Below are 17,076 nucleotides of genomic sequence, written 5' to 3'. Positions count from 1 at the left end.
CATATACAGTGCATAAAATATATTTTTATATATACCCTTATACACCATTTTAATAAAAAATATCACAAAATTATTCTAAGTCCCTCGGGAAGAGTGAAAGATGCGCACGTTCATTTTCAGCGTTCCTAGACCTTCCTATAAGAAGTTAGCCAAAAAGTAGCTTCGAAAAACGCTTAGGTTAAGTTTCAGAGTTGCTTCTAATGTACCAAAGCTGGACTTAGACATAATTTCACTCTCACAACATTATGGCTGGTTGGAGACAGTCCGAACCACAAGTACCGGGTCCATGGTTCTGGGCGTATACTGGGGGGACGGGGACGACTCCCATTAACCCCTGACTATACCGGGGATACGCTTATCACAATGCCTTTCTGGTCTGTGCTGAAGCAGGGCATTCTGGCAACCAAGTGGCTTGACCTTTATTAGTGAGCCTGGAAACCCCCTCTCGGAACCACAGACTTAGAAATCGCCAGCTCATATACAGTGCATAAAATATATTTATATATATACCCTTATACACCATTTTAATAAAAAATATCACAAAATTATTCTAAGTCCCTCGGGAAGAGTGAAAGATGCGCACGTTCATTTTCAGCGTTCCTAGACCTTCCTATAAGAAGTTAGCCAAAAAGTAGCTTCGAAAAACGCTTAGGTTAAGTTTCAGAGTTGCTTCTAATGTACCAAAGCTGGACTTAGACATAATTTCACTCTCACAACATTATGGCTGGTTGGAGACAGTCCGAACCACAAGTACCGGGTCGATGGTTCTGGGCGTATACTGGGGGACGGGGACGACTCCCATTAACCCCTGACTATATCGGGGATACGCTTATCACAATGCCTTTCTGGTCTGTGCTGAAGCAGGGCATTCTGGCAGCCAAGTGGCTTGACCTTTATTAGTGAGCCTGGTTACCCCCTCTCGGAACCACAGACTTAGAAATCGCCAGCTCATATACAGTGCATAAAATATATTTATATAATATATTTATATATATACCCTTATACACCATTTTAATAAAAAATATCACAAAATTCTTCTAAGTCCCTCGGGAAGAGTGAAAGACGCGCACGTTCATTTTCAGAGCTCCTAGACCTTCCTATAAGAAGTTAGCCAAAAAGTAGCTTCGAAAAACGCTTAGGTTAAGTTTCAGAGTTGCTTCTAATGTACCAAAGCTGGACTTAGACATAATTTCACTCTCACAACATTATGGCTGGTTGGAGAAAGTCCGAACCACAAGTACCGGGTCCATGGTTCTGGGCGTATACTGGGGGGACGGGGATTACTCCCATTAACCCCTGACTATACCGGGGATACGCTTATCACAATGCCTTTCTGGTCTGTGCTGAAGCAGGGCATTCTGGCAGCCAAGTGGCTTGACCTTTATTAGTGAGCCTGGTTACCCCCTCTCGGAACCACAGACTTAGAAATCGCCAGCTCATATACAGTGCATAAAATATATTTATATAATATATTTATATATATACCCTTATACACCATTTTAATAAAAAATATCACAAAATTCTTCTAAGTCCCTCGGAAAGAGTGAAAGACGCGCACGTTCATTTTCAGAGCTCCTAGACCTTCCTATAAGAAGTTAGCCAAAACGTAGCTTCGAAAAACGCTTAGGTTAAGTTTCAGAGTTGCTTCTAATGTACCAAAGCTGGACTTAGACATAATTTCATTTTCACAACATTATGGCTGGTTGGAGACAGTCCGAACCACAAGTACCGGGTCCATGGTTCTGGCCGTATACTGGGGGGACGGGGACGACTTCCATTAACCCCTGACTATACCGGGGATACGCTTATCACAATGCCTTTCTGGTCTGTGCTGAAGCAGGGCATTCTGGCAACCAAGTGGCTTGACCTTTATTAGTGAGCCTGGAAACCCCCTCTCGGAACCACAGACTTAGAAATCGCCAGCTCATATACAGTGCATAAAATATATTTATATATATACCCTTATACACCATTTTAATAAAAAATATCACAAAATTATTCTAAGTCCCTCGGGAAGAGTGAAAGATGCGAACGTTCATTTTCAGCGTTCCTAGACCTTCCTATAAGAAGTTAGCCAAAAAGTAGCTTCGAAAAACGCTTAGGTTAAGTTTCAGAGTTGCTTCTAATGTACCAAAGCTGGACTTAGACATAATTTCACTCTCACAACATTATGGCTGGTTGGAGACAGTCCGAACCACAAGTACCGGGTCGATGGTTCTGGGCGTATACTGGGGGACGGGGACGACTCCCATTAACCCCTGACTATATCGGGGATACGCTTATCACAATGCCTTTCTGGTCTGTGCTGAAGCAGGGCATTCTGGCAGCCAAGTGGCTTGACCTTTATTAGTGAGCCTGGTTACCCCCTCTCGGAACCACAGACTTAGAAATCGCCAGCTCATATACAGTGCATAAAATATATTTATATAATATATTTATATATATACCCTTATACACCATTTTAATAAAAAATATCACAAAATTCTTCTAAGTCCCTCGGGAAGAGTGAAAGACGCGCACGTTCATTTTCAGAGCTCCTAGACCTTCCTATAAGAAGTTAGCCAAAAAGTAGCTTCGAAAAACGCTTAGGTTAAGTTTCAGAGTTGCTTCTAATGTACCAAAGCTGGACTTTGACAGAATTTCACTCTCACAACATTATGGCTGGTTGGAGACAGTCCGAACCACAAGTACCGGGTCCATGGTTCTGGGCGTATACTGGGGGGACGGGGACGACTCCCATTAACCCCTGACTATACCGGGGATACGCTTATCACAATGCCTTTCTGGTCTGTGCTGAAGCAGGGCATTCTGGCAACCAAGTGGCTTGACCTTTATTAGTGAGCCTGGAAACCCCCTCTCGGAACCACAGACTTAGAAATCGCCAGCTCATATACAGTGCATAAAATATATTTTTATATATACCCTTATACACCATTTTAATAAAAAATATCACAAAATTATTCTAAGTCCCTCGGGAAGAGTGAAAGATGCGCACGTTCATTTTCAGCGTTCCTAGACCTTCCTATAAGAAGTTAGCCAAAAAGTAGCTTCGAAAAACGCTTAGGTTAAGTTTCAGAGTTGCTTCTAATGTACCAAAGCTGGACTTAGACATAATTTCACTCTCACAACATTATGGCTGGTTGGAGACAGTCCGAACCACAAGTACCGGGTCGATGGTTCTGGGCGTATACTGGGGGACGGGGACGACTCCCATTAACCCCTGACTATATCGGGGATACGCTTATCACAATGCCTTTCTGGTCTGTGCTGAAGCAGGGCATTCTGGCAGCCAAGTGGCTTGACCTTTATTAGTGAGCCTGGTTACCCCCTCTCGGAACCACAGACTTAGAAATCGCCAGCTCATATACAGTGCATAAAATATATTTATATAATATATTTATATATATACCCTTATACACCATTTTAATAAAAAATATCACAAAATTCTTCTAAGTCCCTCGGGAAGAGTGAAAGACGCGCACGTTCATTTTCAGAGCTCCTTGACCTTCCTATAAGAAGTTAGCCAAAAAGTAGCTTCGAAAAACGCTTAGGTTAAGTTTCAGAGTTGCTTCTAATGTACCAAAGCTGGACTTAGACATAATTTCACTCTCACAACATTATGGCTGGTTGGAGACAGTCCGAACCACAAGTACCGGGTCCATGGTTCTGGGCGTATACTGGGGGGACGGGGATTACTCCCATTAACCCCTGACTATACCGGGGATACGCTTATCACAATGCCTTTCTGGTCTGTGCTGAAGCAGGGCATTCTGGCAGCCAAGTGGCTTGACCTTTATTAGTGAGCCTGGTTACCCCCTCTCGGAACCACAGACTTAGAAATCGCCAGCTCATATACAGTGCATAAAATATATTTATATATATACCCTTATACACCATTTTAATAAAAAATATCACAAAATTCTTCTAAGTCCCTCGGGAAGAGTGAAAGACGCGCACGTTCATTTTCAGAGCTCCTTGACCTTCCTATAAGAAGTTAGCCAAAAAGTAGCTTCGAAAAACGCTTAGGTTAAGTTTCAGAGTTGCTTCTAATGTACCAAAGCTGGACTTAGACATAATTTCACTCTCACAACATTATGGCTGGTTGGAGACAGTCCGAACCACAAGTACCGGGTCCATGGTTCTGGGCGTATACTGGGGGGACGGGGATTACTCCCATTAACCCCTGACTATACCGGGGATACGCTTATCACAATGCCTTTCTGGTCTGTGCTGAAGCAGGGCATTCTGGCAGCCAAGTGGCTTGACCTTTATTAGTGAGCCTGGTTACCCCCTCTCGGAACCACAGACTTAGAAATCGCCAGCTCATATACAGTGCATAAAATATATTTATATAATATATTTATATATATACCCTTATACACCATTTTAATAAAAAATATCACAAAATTCTTCTAAGTCCCTCGGGAAGAGTGAAAGACGCGCACGTTCATTTTCAGAGCTCCTAGACCTTCCTATAAGAAGTTAGCCAAAAAGTAGCTTCGAAAAACGCTTAGGTTAAGTTTCAGAGTTGCTTCTAATGTACCAAAGCTGGACTTAGACATAATTTCACTCTCACAACATTATGGCTGGTTGGAGACAGTCCGAACCACAAGTACCGGGTCCATGGTTCTGGCCGTATACTGGGGGGACGGGGACGACTTCCATTAACCCCTGACTATACCGGGGATACGCTTATCACAATGCCTTTCTGGTCTGTGCTGAAGCAGGGCATTCTGGCAACCAAGTGGCTTGACCTTTATTAGTGAGCCTGGAAACCCCCTCTCGGAACCACAGACTTAGAAATCGCAAGCTCATATACAGTGCATAAAATATATTTATATATATACCCTTATACACCATTTTAATAAAAAATATCACAAAATTATTCTAAGTCCCTCGGGAAGAGTGAAAGATGCGCACGTTCATTTTCAGCGTTCCTAGACCTTCCTATAAGAAGTTAGCAAAAAAGTAGCTTCGAAAAACGCTTAGGTTAAGTTTCAGAGTTGCTTCTAATGTACCAAAGCTGGACTTAGACATAATTTCACTCTCACAACATTATGGCTGGTTTGAGACAGTCCGAACCACAAGTACCGGGTCGATGGTTCTGGGCGTATACTGGGGGAAGGGGACGACTCCCATTAACCCCTGACTATATCGGGGATACGCTTATCACAATGCCTTTCTGGTCTGTGCTGAAGCAGGGCATTCTGGCAGCCAAGTGGCTTGACCTTTATTAGTGAGCCTGGTTACCCCCTCTCGGAACCACAGACTTAGAAATCGCCAGCTCATATACAGTGCATAAAATATATTTATATAATATATTTATATATATACCCTTATACACCATTTTAATAAAAAATATCACAAAATTCTTCTAAGTCCCTCGGGAAGAGTGAAAGACGCGCACGTTCATTTTCAGAGCTCCTAGACCTTCCTATAAGAAGTTAGCCAAAAAGTAGCTTGGAAAAACGCTTAGGTTAAGTTTCAGAGTTGCTTCTAATGTACCAAAGCTGGACTTAGACATAATTTCACTCTCACAACATTATGGCTGGTTGGAGACAGTCCGAACCACAAGTACCGGGTCCATGGTTCTGGCCGTATACTGGGGGGACGGGGACGACTTCCATTAACCCCTGACTATACCGGGGATACGCTTATCACAATGCCTTTCTGGTCTGTGCTGAAGCAGGGCATTCTGGCAACCAAGTGGCTTGACCTTTATTAGTGAGCCTGGAAACCCCCTCTCGGAACCACAGACTTAGAAATCGCCAGCTCATATACAGTGCATAAAATATATTTATATATATACCCTTATACACCATTTTAATAAAAAATATCACAAAATTATTCTAAGTCCCTCGGGAAGAGTGAAAGATGCGCACGTTCATTTTCAGCGTTCCTAGACCTTCCTATAAGAAGTTAGCCAAAAAGTAGCTTCGAAAAACGCTTAGGTTAAGTTTCAGAGTTGCTTCTAATGTACCAAAGCTGGACTTAGACATAATTTCACTCTCACAACATTATGGCTGGTTGGAGACAGTCCGAACCACAAGTACCGGGTCGATGGTTCTGGGCGTATACTGGGGGACGGGGACGACTCCCATTAACCCCTGACTATATTGGGGATACGCTTATCACAATGCCTTTCTGGTCTGTGCTGAAGCAGGGCATTCTGGCAGCCAAGTGGCTTGACCTTTATTAGTGAGCCTGGTTACCCCCTCTCGGAACCACAGACTTAGAAATCGCCAGCTCATATACAGTGCATAAAATATATTTATATAATATATTTATATATATACCCTTATACACCATTTTAATAAAAAATATCACAAAATTCTTCTAAGTCCCTCGGGAAGAGTGAAAGACGCGCACGTTCATTTTCAGAGCTCCTAGACCTTCCTATAAGAAGTTAGCCAAAAAGTAGCTTCGAAAAACGCTTAGGTTAAGTTTCAGAGTTGCTTCTAATGTACCAAAGCTGGACTTAGACATAATTTCACTCTCACAACATTATGGCTGGTTGGAGAAAGTCCGAACCACAAGTACCGGGTCCATGGTTCTGGGCGTATACTGGGGGGACGGGGATTACTCCCATTAACCCCTGACTATACCGGGGATACGCTTATCACAATGCCTTTCTGGTCTGTGCTGAAGCAGGGCATTCTGGCAGCCAAGTGGCTTGACCTTTATTAGTGAGCCTGGTTACCCCCTCTCGGAACCACAGACTTAGAAATCGCCAGCTCATATACAGTGCATAAAATATATTTATATAATATATTTATATATATACCCTTATACACCATTTTAATAAAAAATATCACAAAATTCTTCTAAGTCCCTCGGAAAGAGTGAAAGACGCGCACGTTCATTTTCAGAGCTCCTAGACCTTCCTATAAGAAGTTAGCCAAAACGTAGCTTCGAAAAACGCTTAGGTTAAGTTTCAGAGTTGCTTCTAATGTACCAAAGCTGGACTTAGACATAATTTCATTTTCACAACATTATGGCTGGTTGGAGACAGTCCGAACCACAAGTACCGGGTCCATGGTTCTGGCCGTATACTGGGGGGACGGGGACGACTTCCATTAACCCCTGACTATACCGGGGATACGCTTATCACAATGCCTTTCTGGTCTGTGCTGAAGCAGGGCATTCTGGCAACCAAGTGGCTTGACCTTTATTAGTGAGCCTGGAAACCCCCTCTCGGAACCACAGACTTAGAAATCGCCAGCTCATATACAGTGCATAAAATATATTTATATATATACCCTTATACACCATTTTAATAAAAAATATCACAAAATTATTCTAAGTCCCTCGGGAAGAGTGAAAGATGCGCACGTTCATTTTCAGCGTTCCTAGACCTTCCTATAAGAAGTTAGCCAAAAAGTAGCTTCGAAAAACGCTTAGGTTAAGTTTCAGAGTTGCTTCTAATGTACCAAAGCTGGACTTAGACATAATTTCACTCTCACAACATTATGGCTGGTTGGAGACAGTCCGAACCACAAGTACCGGGTCGATGGTTCTGGGCGTATACTGGGGGACGGGGACGACTCCCATTAACCCCTGACTATATCGGGGATACGCTTATCACAATGCCTTTCTGGTCTGTGCTGAAGCAGGGCATTCTGGCAGCCAAGTGGCTTGACCTTTATTAGTGAGCCTGGTTACCCCCTCTCGGAACCACAGACTTAGAAATCGCCAGCTCATATACAGTGCATAAAATATATTTATATAATATATTTATATATATACCCTTATACACCATTTTAATAAAAAATATCACAAAATTCTTCTAAGTCCCTCGGGAAGAGTGAAAGACGCGCACGTTCATTTTCAGAGCTCCTAGACCTTCCTATAAGAAGTTAGCCAAAAAGTAGCTTCGAAAAACGCTTAGGTTAAGTTTCAGAGTTGCTTCTAATGTACCAAAGCTGGACTTTGACATAATTTCACTCTCACAACATTATGGCTGGTTGGAGACAGTCCGAACCACAAGTACCGGGTCCATGGTTCTGGGCGTATACTGGGGGGACGGGGACGACTCCCATTAACCCCTGACTATACCGGGGATACGCTTATCACAATGCCTTTCTGGTCTGTGCTGAAGCAGGGCATTCTGGCAACCAAGTGGCTTGACCTTTATTAGTGAGCCTGGAAACCCCCTCTCGGAACCACAGACTTAGAAATCGCCAGCTCATATACAGTGCATAAAATATATTTTTATATATACCCTTATACACCATTTTAATAAAAAATATCACAAAATTATTCTAAGTCCCTCGGGAAGAGTGAAAGATGCGCACGTTCATTTTCAGCGTTCCTAGACCTTCCTATAAGAAGTTAGCCAAAAAGTAGCTTCGAAAAACGCTTAGGTTAAGTTTCAGAGTTGCTTCTAATGTACCAAAGCTGGACTTAGACATAATTTCACTCTCACAACATTATGGCTGGTTGGAGACAGTCCGAACCACAAGTACCGGGTCGATGGTTCTGGGCGTATACTGGGGGACGGGGACGACTCCCATTAACCCCTGACTATATCGGGGATACGCTTATCACAATGCCTTTCTGGTCTGTGCTGAAGCAGGGCATTCTGGCAGCCAAGTGGCTTGACCTTTATTAGTGAGCCTGGTTACCCCCTCTCGGAACCACAGACTTAGAAATCGCCAGCTCATATACAGTGCATAAAATATATTTATATAATATATTTATATATATACCCTTATACACCATTTTAATAAAAAATATCACAAAATTCTTCTAAGTCCCTCGGGAAGAGTGAAAGACGCGCACGTTCATTTTCAGAGCTCCTTGACCTTCCTATAAGAAGTTAGCCAAAAAGTAGCTTCGAAAAACGCTTAGGTTAAGTTTCAGAGTTGCTTCTAATGTACCAAAGCTGGACTTAGACATAATTTCACTCTCACAACATTATGGCTGGTTGGAGACAGTCCGAACCACAAGTACCGGGTCCATGGTTCTGGGCGTATACTGGGGGGACGGGGATTACTCCCATTAACCCCTGACTATACCGGGGATACGCTTATCACAATGCCTTTCTGGTCTGTGCTGAAGCAGGGCATTCTGGCAGCCAAGTGGCTTGACCTTTATTAGTGAGCCTGGTTACCCCCTCTCGGAACCACAGACTTAGAAATCGCCAGCTCATATACAGTGCATAAAATATATTTATATATATACCCTTATACACCATTTTAATAAAAAATATCACAAAATTCTTCTAAGTCCCTCGGGAAGAGTGAAAGACGCGCACGTTCATTTTCAGAGCTCCTTGACCTTCCTATAAGAAGTTAGCCAAAAAGTAGCTTCGAAAAACGCTTAGGTTAAGTTTCAGAGTTGCTTCTAATGTACCAAAGCTGGACTTAGACATAATTTCACTCTCACAACATTATGGCTGGTTGGAGACAGTCCGAACCACAAGTACCGGGTCCATGGTTCTGGGCGTATACTGGGGGGACGGGGATTACTCCCATTAACCCCTGACTATACCGGGGATACGCTTATCACAATGCCTTTCTGGTCTGTGCTGAAGCAGGGCATTCTGGCAGCCAAGTGGCTTGACCTTTATTAGTGAGCCTGGTTACCCCCTCTCGGAACCACAGACTTAGAAATCGCCAGCTCATATACAGTGCATAAAATATATTTATATAATATATTTATATATATACCCTTATACACCATTTTAATAAAAAATATCACAAAATTCTTCTAAGTCCCTCGGGAAGAGTGAAAGACGCGCACGTTCATTTTCAGAGCTCCTAGACCTTCCTATAAGAAGTTAGCCAAAAAGTAGCTTCGAAAAACGCTTAGGTTAAGTTTCAGAGTTGCTTCTAATGTACCAAAGCTGGACTTAGACATAATTTCACTCTCACAACATTATGGCTGGTTGGAGACAGTCCGAACCACAAGTACCGGGTCCATGGTTCTGGCCGTATACTGGGGGGACGGGGACGACTTCCATTAACCCCTGACTATACCGGGGATACGCTTATCACAATGCCTTTCTGGTCTGTGCTGAAGCAGGGCATTCTGGCAACCAAGTGGCTTGACCTTTATTAGTGAGCCTGGAAACCCCCTCTCGGAACCACAGACTTAGAAATCGCCAGCTCATATACAGTGCATAAAATATATTTATATATATACCCTTATACACCATTTTAATAAAAAATATCACAAAATTATTCTAAGTCCCTCGGGAAGAGTGAAAGATGCGCACGTTCATTTTCAGCGTTCCTAGACCTTCCTATAAGAAGTTAGCAAAAAAGTAGCTTCGAAAAACGCTTAGGTTAAGTTTCAGAGTTGCTTCTAATGTACCAAAGCTGGACTTAGACATAATTTCACTCTCACAACATTATGGCTGGTTTGAGACAGTCCGAACCACAAGTACCGGGTCGATGGTTCTGGGCGTATACTGGGGGAAGGGGACGACTCCCATTAACCCCTGACTATATCGGGGATACGCTTATCACAATGCCTTTCTGGTCTGTGCTGAAGCAGGGCATTCTGGCAGCCAAGTGGCTTGACCTTTATTAGTGAGCCTGGTTACCCCCTCTCGGAACCACAGACTTAGAAATCGCCAGCTCATATACAGTGCATAAAATATATTTATATAATATATTTATATATATACCCTTATACACCATTTTAATAAAAAATATCACAAAATTCTTCTAAGTCCCTCGGGAAGAGTGAAAGACGCGCACGTTCATTTTCAGAGCTCCTTGACCTTCCTATAAGAAGTTAGCCAAAAAGTAGCTTCGAAAAACGCTTAGGTTAAGTTTCAGAGTTGCTTCTAATGTACCAAAGCTGGACTTAGACATAATTTCACTCTCACAACATTATGGCTGGTTGGAGACAGTCCGAACCACAAGTACCGGGTCCATGGTTCTGGGCGTATACTGGGGGGACGGGGATTACTCCCATTAACCCCTGACTATACCGGGGATACGCTTATCACAATGCCTTTCTGGTCTGTGCTGAAGCAGGGCATTCTGGCAGCCAAGTGGCTTGACCTTTATTAGTGAGCCTGGTTACCCCCTCTCGGAACCACAGACTTAGAAATCGCCAGCTCATATACAGTGCATAAAATATATTTATATATATACCCTTATACACCATTTTAATAAAAAATATCACAAAATTCTTCTAAGTCCCTCGGGAAGAGTGAAAGACGCGCACGTTCATTTTCAGAGCTCCTTGACCTTCCTATAAGAAGTTAGCCAAAAAGTAGCTTCGAAAAACGCTTAGGTTAAGTTTCAGAGTTGCTTCTAATGTACCAAAGCTGGACTTAGACATAATTTCACTCTCACAACATTATGGCTGGTTGGAGACAGTCCGAACCACAAGTACCGGGTCCATGGTTCTGGGCGTATACTGGGGGGACGGGGATTACTCCCATTAACCCCTGACTATACCGGGGATACGCTTATCACAATGCCTTTCTGGTCTGTGCTGAAGCAGGGCATTCTGGCAGCCAAGTGGCTTGACCTTTATTAGTGAGCCTGGTTACCCCCTCTCGGAACCACAGACTTAGAAATCGCCAGCTCATATACAGTGCATAAAATATATTTATATAATATATTTATATATATACCCTTATACACCATTTTAATAAAAAATATCACAAAATTCTTCTAAGTCCCTCGGGAAGAGTGAAAGACGCGCACGTTCATTTTCAGAGCTCCTAGACCTTCCTATAAGAAGTTAGCCAAAAAGTAGCTTCGAAAAACGCTTAGGTTAAGTTTCAGAGTTGCTTCTAATGTACCAAAGCTGGACTTAGACATAATTTCACTCTCACAACATTATGGCTGGTTGGAGACAGTCCGAACCACAAGTACCGGGTCCATGGTTCTGGCCGTATACTGGGGGGACGGGGACGACTTCCATTAACCCCTGACTATACCGGGGATACGCTTATCACAATGCCTTTCTGGTCTGTGCTGAAGCAGGGCATTCTGGCAACCAAGTGGCTTGACCTTTATTAGTGAGCCTGGAAACCCCCTCTCGGAACCACAGACTTAGAAATCGCCAGCTCATATACAGTGCATAAAATATATTTATATATATACCCTTATACACCATTTTAATAAAAAATATCACAAAATTATTCTAAGTCCCTCGGGAAGAGTGAAAGATGCGCACGTTCATTTTCAGCGTTCCTAGACCTTCCTATAAGAAGTTAGCAAAAAAGTAGCTTCGAAAAACGCTTAGGTTAAGTTTCAGAGTTGCTTCTAATGTACCAAAGCTGGACTTAGACATAATTTCACTCTCACAACATTATGGCTGGTTTGAGACAGTCCGAACCACAAGTACCGGGTCGATGGTTCTGGGCGTATACTGGGGGAAGGGGACGACTCCCATTAACCCCTGACTATATCGGGGATACGCTTATCACAATGCCTTTCTGGTCTGTGCTGAAGCAGGGCATTCTGGCAGCCAAGTGGCTTGACCTTTATTAGTGAGCCTGGTTACCCCCTCTCGGAACCACAGACTTAGAAATCGCCAGCTCATATACAGTGCATAAAATATATTTATATAATATATTTATATATATACCCTTATACACCATTTTAATAAAAAATATCACAAAATTCTTCTAAGTCCCTCGGGAAGAGTGAAAGACGCGCACGTTCATTTTCAGAGCTCCTAGACCTTCCTATAAGAAGTTAGCCAAAAAGTAGCTTGGAAAAACGCTTAGGTTAAGTTTCAGAGTTGCTTCTAATGTACCAAAGCTGGACTTAGACATAATTTCACTCTCACAACATTATGGCTGGTTGGAGACAGTCCGAACCACAAGTACCGGGTCCATGGTTCTGGCCGTATACTGGGGGGACGGGGACGACTCCCATTAACCCCTGACTATACCGGGGATACGCTTATCACAATGCCTTTCTGGTCTGTGCTGAAGCAGGGCATTCTGGCAACCAAGTGGCTTGACCTTTATTAGTGAGCCTGGTTACCCCCTCTCGGAACCACAGACTTAGAAATCGCCAGCTCATATACAGTGCATAAAATATATTTATATAATATATTTATATATATACCCTTATACACCATTTTAATAAAAAATATCACAAAATTCTTCTAAGTCCCTCGGGAAGAGTGAAAGACGCGCACGTTCATTTTCAGAGCTCCTAGACCTTCCTATAAGAAGTTAGCCAAAAAGTAGCTTGGAAAAACGCTTAGGTTAAGTTTCAAAGTTGCTTCTAATGTACCAAAGCTGGACTTAGACATAATTTCACTCTCACAACATTATGGCTGGTTGGAGACAGTCCGAACCACAAGTACCGGGTCCATGGTTCTGGGCGTATACTGGGGGAAGGGGACGACTCCCATTAACCCCTGACTATACCGGGGATACGCTTATCACAATGCATTTCTGGTCTGTGCTGAAGCAGGGCATTCTGGCAGCCAAGTGGCTTGACCTTTATTAGTGAGCCTGGTTACCCCCTCTCGGAACCACAGACTTAGAAATCGCCAGCTCATATACAGTGCATAAAATATATTTATATAATATATTTATATATATACCCTTATACACCATTTTAATAAAAAATATCACAAAATTCTTCTAAGTCCCTCGGGAAGAGTGAAAGACGCGCACGTTCATTTTCAGAGCTCCAAGACCTTCCTATAAGAAGTTAGCCAAAAAGTAGCTTCGAAAAACGCTTAGGTTAAGTTTCAGAGTTGCTTCTAATGTACCAAAGCTGGACTTAGACATAATTTCACTCTCACAACATTATGGCTGGTTGGAGACAGTCCGAACCACAAGTACCGGGTCCATGGTTCTGGCCGTATACTGGGGGGACGGGGACGACTTCCATTAACCCCTGACTATACCGGGGATTCGCTTATCACAATGCCTTTCTGGTCTGTGCTGAAGCAGGGCATTCTGGCAACCAAGTGGCTTGACCTTTATTAGTGAGCCTGGAAACCCCCTCTCGGAACCACAGACTTAGAAATCGCCAGCTCATATACAGTGCATAAAATATATTTATATATATACCCTTATACACCATTTTAATAAAAAATATCACAAAATTATTCTAAGTCCCTCGGGAAGAGTGAAAGACGCGCACGTTCATTTTCAGAGCTCCTAGACCTTCCTATAAGATGTTAGCCAAAAAGTAGCTTCGAAAAACGCTTAGGTTAAGTTTCAGAGTTGCTTCTAATGTACCAAAGCTGGACTTAGACATAATTTCACTCTCACAACATTATGGCTGGTTGGAGACAGTCCGAACCACAAGTACCGGGTCCATGGTTCTGGCCGTATACTGGGGGGACGGGGACGACTCCCATTAACCCCTGACTATATCGGGGATACGCTTATCACAATGCCTTTCTGGTCTGTGCTGAAGCAGGGCATTCTGGCAGCCAAGTGGCTTGACCTTTATTAGTGAGCCTGGTTACCCCCTCTCGGAACCACAGACTTAGAAATCGCCAGCTCATATACAGTGCATAAAATATATTTATATAATATATTTATATATATACCCTTATACACCATTTTAATAAAAAATATCACAAAATTCTTCTACGTCCCTCGGGAAGAGTGAAAGACGCGCACGTTCATTTTCAGAGCTCCTAGACCTTCCTATAAGAAGTTAGCCAAAAAGTAGCTTCGAAAAACGCTTAGGTTAAGTTTCAGAGTTGCTTCTAATGTACCAAAGCTGGACTTAGACATAATTTCACTCTCACAACATTATGGCTGGTTGGAGACAGTCCGAACCACAAGTACCGGGTCAATGGTTCTGGCCGTATACTGGGGGGACGGGGACGACTCCCATTAACCCCTGACTATACCGGGGATACGCTTATCACAATGCCTTTCTGGTCTGTGCTGAAGCAGGGCATTCTGGCAACCAAGTGGCTTGACCTTTATTAGTGAGCCTGGTTACCCCCTCTCGGAACCACAGACTTAGAAATCGCCAGCTCATATACAGTGCATAAAATATATTTATATAATATATTTATATATATACCCTTATACACCATTTTAATAAAAAATATCACAAAATTCTTCTAAGTCCCTCGGGAAGAGTGAAAAACGCGCACGTTCATTTTCAGAGCTCCTAGACCTTCCTATAAGAAGTTAGCCAAAAAGTAGCTTCGAAAAACGCTTAGGTTAAGTTTCAGAGTTGCTTCTAATGTACCAAAGCTGGACTTAGACATAATTTCACTCTCACAACATTATGGCTGGTTGGAGACAGTCCGAACCACAAGTACCGGGTCCATGGTTCTGGGCGTATACTGGGGGGACGGGGACGACTCCCATTAACCCCTGACTATACCGGGGATACGCTTATCACAATGCCTTTCTGGTCTGTGCTGAAGCAGGGCATTCTGGCAACCAAGTGGCTTGACCTTTATTAGTGAGCCTGGTTACCCCCTCTCGGAACCACAGACTTAGAAATCGCCAGCTCATATACAGTGCATAAAATATATTTATATAATATATTTATATATATACCCTTATACACCATTTTAATAAAAAATATCACAAAATTATTCTAAGTCCCTCGGGAAGAGTGAAAGATGCGCACGTTCATTTTCAGCGTTCCTAGACCTTCCTATAAGAAGTTAGCCAAAAAGTAGCTTCGAAAAACGCTTAGGTTAAGTTTCAGAGTTGCTTCTAATGTACCAAAGCTGGACTTAGACATAATTTCACTCTCACAACATTATGGCTGGTTGGAGACAGTCCGAACCACAAGTACCGGGTCCATGGTTCTGGGCGTATACTGGGGGGACGGGGATTACTCCCATTAACCCCTGACTATACCGGGGATACGCTTATCACAATGCCTTTCTGGTCTGTGCTGAAGCAGGGCATTCTGGCAGCCAAGTGGCTTGACCTTTATTAGTGAGCCTGGTTACCCCCTCTCGGAACCACAGACTTAGAAATCGCCAGCTCATATACAGTGCATAAAATATATTTATATAATATATTTATATATATACCCTTATACACCATTTTAATAAAAAATATCACAAAATTCTTCTAAGTCCCTCGGGAAGAGTGAAAGACGCGCACGTTCATTTTCAGAGCTCCTAGACCTTCCTATAAGAAGTTAGCCAAAAAGTAGCTTCGAAAAACGCTTAGGTTAAGTTTCAGAGTTGCTTCTAATGTACCAAAGCTGGACTTAGACATAATTTCACTCTCACAACATTATGGCTGGTTGGAGACAGTCCGAACCACAAGTACCGGGTCCATGGTTCTGGCCGTATACTGGGGGGACGGGGACGACTTCCATTAACCCCTGACTATACCGGGGATACGCTTATCACAATGCCTTTCTGGTCTGTGCTGAAGCAGGGCATTCTGGCAACCAAGTGGCTTGACCTTTATTAGTGAGCCTGGAAACCCCCTCTCGGAACCACAGACTTAGAAATCGCCAGCTCATATACAGTGCATAAAATATATTTATATATATACCCTTATACACCATTTTAATAAAAAATATCACAAAATTATTCTAAGTCCCTCGGGAAGAGTGAAAGATGCGCACGTTCATTTTCAGCGTTCCTAGACCTTCCTATAAGAAGTTAGCAAAAAAGTAGCTTCGAAAAACGCTTAGGTTAAGTTTCAGAGTTGCTTCTAATGTACCAAAGCTGGACTTAGACATAATTTCACTCTCACAACATTATGGCTGGTTTGAGACAGTCCGAACCACAAGTACCGGGTCGATGGTTCTGGGCGTATACTGGGGGAAGGGGACGACTCCCATTAACCCCTGACTATATCGGGGATACGCTTATCACAATGCCTTTCTGGTCTGTGCTGAAGCAGGGCATTCTGGCAGCCAAGTGGCTTGACCTTTATTAGTGAGCCTGGTTACCCCCTCTCGGAACCACAGACTTAGAAATCGCCAGCTCATATACAGTGCATAAAATATATTTATATAATATATTTATATATATACCCTTATACACCATTTTAATAAAAAATATCACAAAATTCTTCTAAGTCCCTCGGGAAGAGTGAAAGACGCGCACGTTCATTTTCAGAGCTCCTAGACCTTCCTATAAGAAGTTAGCCAAAAAGTAGCTTCGAAAAACGCTTAGGTTAAGTTTCAG

Source organism: Ascaphus truei, chromosome 1, assembly GCF_040206685.1.
Source record: "Ascaphus truei isolate aAscTru1 chromosome 1, aAscTru1.hap1, whole genome shotgun sequence".
NCBI lineage: Eukaryota > Metazoa > Chordata > Amphibia > Anura > Ascaphidae > Ascaphus > Ascaphus truei.
The sequence above is the reverse complement of the archived record's forward strand: the minus strand, read 5'-3'. Positions refer to the sequence as shown.